The sequence below is a fragment of the Pipistrellus hanaki genome (genome assembly GCF_964339955.1).
Source record: "Pipistrellus hanaki genome assembly, chromosome: 10".
Taxonomy (NCBI): Eukaryota; Metazoa; Chordata; class Mammalia; order Chiroptera; family Vespertilionidae; genus Pipistrellus; species Pipistrellus hanaki.
This window is the reverse complement of record NC_140512.1, coordinates 5,288,923-5,294,922: the sequence shown is the minus strand read 5'-3', so window position 1 is coordinate 5,294,922 and position 6,000 is coordinate 5,288,923. Positions and strand designations below refer to the sequence as shown.

Genomic DNA, 6,000 nt, shown 5'->3' with positions numbered 1-6,000 from the left:
TGCTGGCCCTTCAGGCTGTGTTTGGAAGGACTCTGAGTCCCTACTTGGGCTGGGCAGGAAGGCAGCGTTGACTTACCAGCGATACCTGGCATAAGGCAGGGAGAGGAGCAGCAGCAAATAGGCCAAGCTATGTCGTCCTGACCTCGTCCAATACCCTCACTTCACGGGGAGCAAAAGGGGAGCAGAAGCTCATGCCTTCACGTGCACATATTTCTGTAATCCTCGGCCAGTCTTAAGGAGTTAGCATCATTGTGATTCCCGTTTCCCCGATGTGGGTTAGGGAAGGAAATTTTGCCGAGTTCACACTGGAAATCCTCATCTTTAAGCACCTCCCTATGCTGCCTCCTAATCGGTGGGCACTTGCTGTGTACCAGGCTAATGGTACTCAGCCAGGAGCGATTTTGCCCTCCAGGAGACATCTGGCAATGTCCGGAGACCTTTTGGTTGTGGGAAGAAGGTGTTCCTTGAGCCCTGGACAGTTTGGCTCAGTGGATAGAGCGTCGGTCTGGGGACTGAAGGGTCCCGGGGTCAATTCCGTTCAAGGGCACATGCCCAGGTTACGGGTTCAGTCCCCAAGTAGGGGGCGTGCAGGAGGCAGCCAATCAATGGTCCTCTCTCATCATTGATGTTTCTCTCTCTCTCTCTCTCTCTCTCTCTCTCTCTCTCTCTCTCTCTCTCTCTTTCCCTTCCTCTCTGAAAACAATATATATGAAGGTGTTTCTTGAATCTAATGGGTTGAGGACAGAGACACGGCTAACTGCACAGAATAGTGCTCAGAACAAAATTGTATCTGGCCCAGACTGTCCAGAGTGCTGAGATTGAGAACTCTGTTAGGCTGTGTGAACGGATTTTCAGACTGATCCTAAAACTCTTCCTGTAGCTCAGTGGGTACAACGACGGTCTCCATCTTACCAGACAAGGAAAAGGGCTCTCAGAATCAGGAAGATCACAAGACAGGAACCCAGGGAGTCTGAGTCTAGAGGCCTCTGAAGTCCTCCCTCCACGAAACACCCTTCTCATCGGCTTCCTTCACTACCCAAACATGTCAACTCGTGCTTGTGTATTACAGCTTTCAAAGCTAAGATCATTCAGCCAGCTATGAAGAATTTCCACCGCGGTGGTGTCTCTTCAAAGTAAGAAAAGGTATTTGTTTGATAGTTCAAAGAAGAGGCTCTTCAGAAGCTCTTTCTATGGAACCATTGATCTTGCTGAGCAGATTTGCAGATCAGCGCTGTAAAATAAAACTCGGAGGAGAAAACCAATTTTAGGACATTAGCAAGCTTTTTCAAGAATAATTAGCTCTGCGTGGGATTCAACTGTAATTTTTTTTTTTTTTTCCTTTTTGTGTTTAGGAGCGGGTGAGCCTGGAAGCTTATTTAGGAGGAGAAGAGGAAATGGATCTGTGAAAAGACACTATGATTCCTCTTGTTCTAGGAGGGAAGGTACAAGCTGAATAACTTTCTCATCCTGTCCAATTATCTGCCTCAAATACAAATAGAATGCATGTAAGATTTTCTCTTTCTCTCTCTCTCTGTCTCTCTGTCTCTCTCTTTCAGCTAAGCACTTGGTTAGCTGGGAGAAACTGAAGAAGCTAAAAATCCAATGCTCATTTCAACAATAAAACCCTATGCCAGTAACTCCCCATAGGCTGTAAGGCTCACCCCCTGCACAGGAAACAATGCTAATGTGACAGGGTGAGGGTGGGAGGTCGGGAGAGGAGTGGAAAAAGAGAGAAATAACAGAGCTTGAGGGAAGAAGGGGAGGAAAAATGGAACTTCTCACTGGGAGAGGAGTTACTGAAAAACCGCAAGAAGGGTTGGGAAAACATCCTCTGAGCTGCTCGGGCGATCCACTCCTGGTGCGGAGTGGCGGGGGGGTGGGGATTCTGTAAGATCCTCTTAGTCATCCGATGTTAAATCTCCTCCAGGAAGGCTTTCCTTGTGCAGATGCATGCGGGCAGCCGGACCCTGGGTGCACTCTGCAGCTGGTCAGCAACCGCCTGCCCTCGCTGGCTACTTGCCAGACTCAAAACAGTCCCAGATCTCCCGCCGCAGGGAGGGCTCCAGCAGCGGGGGACCCAGCCAGATGAGTGAAATGGGAGAGCATGGCTCTGGCAGGGCCTCAGACACCTCCCTTTGGGCTCGGCTGGGAAACTGGAAATGTGCCGGGTGCCGCAGGTGGCAGATGGCGCTGGACGTTAACATTCAGGAGCCCCTGCTGTGCCAGGCAGGGAGCCGAGCCGGGCGGGCGGGCCACACTCCTGGTTCAGCTCGGGGAGGCGGGGTACCCGGTCTGCAGGGAGGCCCCACACTTCGCCTTTGCTGTTCCCTCGGCCGGGGACGCTCTCTGGGGAGACCGGTTCCTTTCCGGGTTCAGGAATCTCTTAGAAGCCGCCTCCCCAGAGCGGCCCCAGGGGCGCTTCGCAGCTCCCATCGCACACATCACCGCTTTGGAAAGCTCTGCTTAGCCATGGCCTCGGTGCTCCCCGGCATTTCCTGGCTGGCTTATATTTGCATTTTTTCCTTTGTTTATGGTCCGTCTCCCCCACAAACATACAAGCTCCAGGAGAGCAGGAGCCGGTGCACCATCGCGGCTGCGCGCCCAGCGCGGGGCCGGCCGCACGCACGCTGTGGGCGCTGGGGGGATGCTCATCACCCTGCAGGTTTGCAGGCTCCAAACGTGGCTTGCATTGCATGCCAGGATCGACGAGGAGCGAGTGGGCAGCCCAGTCGGGTGGACTTCATTGCTTTTCAAGGAGCTCCTGCATGTTAATTTGAACTACGAAGCTTTCTCTCTGTTCCCCCCCCCCCCCCCCCCCCGCACATGAACTGCCAAGAACAGAACCACCGCCCTCCTGGTCTTCTCCTGGATTTTCTCCGGGGACCCGGCACGCATCTGCATCACTGCCTCGGGATGCCAGGTCAGAGCCCAGGGTGGGGTCCGACGCCGAATCTGTCCATCACCCTGCGCCTGCGATCCCCCCTGCACCACCCATTTTTTCCCTCCGTTCTCGATCCCTTTGCCTCAACCTGACTTCCTCAGGAGGTCGAGTCCTCTTTGCCCGTTCGACCCCACAAGTGTCCTCAGGGAGCTTCTCCTTGAACCATCTCTCTCCTTCCCTGGCGGGAAACGCCCCGCCGCACATCTGGATGGAGCACCCATCCCTATCTGGGTGCCAGGCAGCGCGCCGGGCCGCGGGAAGCCCCTTCCCGGGCCCCACGGAGCTCTCACCTCCCTCTGCCCTTCGCACCTGCCGGGAACCCGTGCCCCCGACTCCCCCGGCTGCGTCATGGAATCCGTCCGCTTCTTCCTAGCGTATCGCCCCGCCCCCGTCCCCGGAGCCGACTCCTGATTGGACGGGGTGGGGGCCACTCATGCTGCCCCTCCCGTATCCCCGCCCTCCGCCTGTGGCCCCGCCCCTGGCGGGCTCAGGCCCCGCCCCCCGGCTCCCCCCCACCTCCTGCTGCCGATCCGCAGGGCCGGGCGCGAAGTTCTGGGCAAAGTCCCGGGAACTGGGTCCGCGGGCGCGGCCGGCCGAGGGGCGCGAGCGGGGCGGTTAGAGCGCGGGCGGCCCGGCCTCTCCGTCCGCCCGCCCGCCCGCGAGTGGCCGTCCCCGCCCGCCGCCGCGGAGCTGTCCGCTGCGCATTGCGGGCGCCGGGAGCCTGTCCGCCGCCTCCGGGCCGTGGATGGGAGCGAGCGGCCCCGCGGCACAGCGCGCAGGTAAGCGCCGGGCGCCGGGGACGGGCTGGGTGTGGCGGGGCCGGGGCTGCGGTTTCGGAGCGAAGGGAGGGGGGACGCCAGGCTCTGCAAGCCCGGGCTCAGCCTCCGGTCGCCGCGGCAGAGCCGGCCGGGGAGGTCGTCCCGGTGCCGGCGCGCCGGTCTCTGTCTGGATGTGGGTCCCAGTGCGAACCCCACGCTGGAGCTCGGTGCCCGGAGGGACGGTTTGGCGGGGTGGATGGCGAGAAGGCGCCCGGGTCGCGGGCCCGGAGGATGCACGCCCCGGAGCTGCCCGGGCTGCGGGAGGCGCGCCGCCGGGCGGGAGGCACAGGAAACCTGGTGGATGGGGCCGAGCACGAAGCTTCACCACATCCGCGCGGCGGGCGCGGCGGGGGGACCCGGGCGGCGCCGGCCTGGCAGGCGCCGCCTCGCCCGCCTCGCTCCCCGGCCTGCACCGCTCGGCTCCGGGGCTCCCCCGCTCGGGGGCAGATCCCACTGACATTTCTCACGCCGGGCGCGCCGCCCTCCTCCGGCGGTCAAACTTGCCCGCCACCTTTTGCACGCTCGCATGTTTCCTCCTGCGTCTCACGCACCACCGGTCTCCTGGATGCGGACTGAGCGGAGGGGACTGGGAAGTTGTCCCTCGGAGCGTCTGGGGTTGAGGCACACCAAGTCCCCCTGGTTGTTGCACCGACCCTCGGGGTTGGAGGACTGGGGTGGAGGCATTCGGAAATGGTTGTAAGCTGCAGATGCTAAAGAGGTCCTTCCACTGACTTCTCTGGCCCTGCACATTCTACTCCCAAGCACCAGGCAAGGGGAGGTCCCCCTTCTGGCCGGAGGAGACCTGTCAGGCAGGCAGGCCCGAGCTGAAATGGATCCAAGCTCCTGCCTTCCACCAACCTGCTAGCACGCCTCCCGGCTCCCTGTTCCCCACAGCGCTCTTTCTGGAACCGTGTCCCGGGGCGGTGTGCTTCCCTCTGCCTGCCTCTTCCAGAAGGGAAAAGTAGCGATCGCATCCGTCTTGTTATCACTCTGTCATCAGTGTCAACCGCAAAGCCTGACACACACACTGTAGGTATGCAAGAAGTAGCTTCTCAATGGGGAATGGAAACTTTTCTTTGAAATATGAAGAACGGTGATTTCATTCCTGGTTTTCATTTTCATGTTGATTTTTTTTCCCTATCAGGAAAATTAAATGCCCATAACTACTATTGATTGAGCACCTACCAAGAGCTGGATATATACTGGGGACTTTGTGTAGATTACCTCATCAAACATTATAGTAGTTTTATCAGCTAGCTAGATATTTCTAACCAGGTGGGGAATTGAGGCTCCAGCAGGTTGACCAACTTTCCCAAGGTTAATGTGGCAGAACTAGAATTCCAGCTCATTTTCTCTCTCTCGTTCTGGGCCTCTTCCGAGAAACTGAAATGTGTTTTCTACCATGAGTGGTCAATAAGCATTCAGCTTTGTTTGTGACGAAAGCTGTTGCTTAGCCAAAAGAAGATTTGTTGTTTTCCCATTCAGATGGAGTCTCAAAGTCTCAATAATAGTTAATAGCTGGCTCACAGGCCAGATACTCTGAGGCTGCCATAAGCCCATAAAACCCCTTTTAATCTTACAGATGAAGACACTGCAGCCAAGCTTCAGGGACTCGCAGCATCCATAGTAAACTGCTGAGCTAGGTTCTGTTCATAGTCCTTCTAACGCTAAATCTTTAGCTCCTTCCCTGCACAGAAGTCTGTCCCCCTCCCCCTGCTTAATTAGAAGTTCCGTCATTCCGGTGGAGTCCAGTGATACAATATATTAAAAAGAACTGAGGTTGTTGAGCTCCAAACTTTCTGCTGCCAATATCAAGTTTCCAGTTGCACTAACTTTCTGAATTATTGAGGCTCTTCCTGCCGTTTATTCTTGTGGTTGAGTTTATGGCTTGTGGGCCTGGAAGTTGAGGGGCTTTACCACAGGAGTAAAGGGAATTCTTTTTAAAAAAAAATATATTTTATTGATTTTCCACAGAGAGAAAGGGAGAGGGATAGAGAGCTAGAAACGTCGATGAGAGAGAAACATCGACCAGCTGCCTCTTGCACACCCCCTACCGGGGATGTGCCTGCAAACCAGGTACATGCCCTTGGCCGGAATCGAACCTGAGACCTTTCAGTCCGCAGACCGACGCTCTACCACTGAGCCACACCGGTTTCGGCAGGAAAGGGAATTCTTGAACCTGACTTTAAGTTTACTTTCCCCTGAATCTAAAGAGAATCCTGTAGGTTTTGCCTGCTGGGC

At 56.6% G+C, this 6,000-nt stretch overlaps 1 protein-coding gene across 3 annotated transcripts in view; it reads left to right on the top strand.

The window, feature by feature from the left end:
• The first annotated feature begins 3,471 nt into the window (after nt 1-3,471).
• The window catches only part of OSBPL3 (oxysterol binding protein like 3), a 131,655-nt gene continuing 129,126 nt past the window's right edge, over nt 3,472-6,000 (top strand). For 2 of the 3 annotated variants that reach the window (XM_084896331.1, XM_084896330.1), the window contains exon 1: nt 3,472-3,720. The gene's annotated coding sequence lies outside the window, so the exon portion shown is untranslated. The remainder of the gene's footprint in view (nt 3,721-6,000) is intronic. The other variant, XM_084896332.1, reaches the window with a different exon arrangement.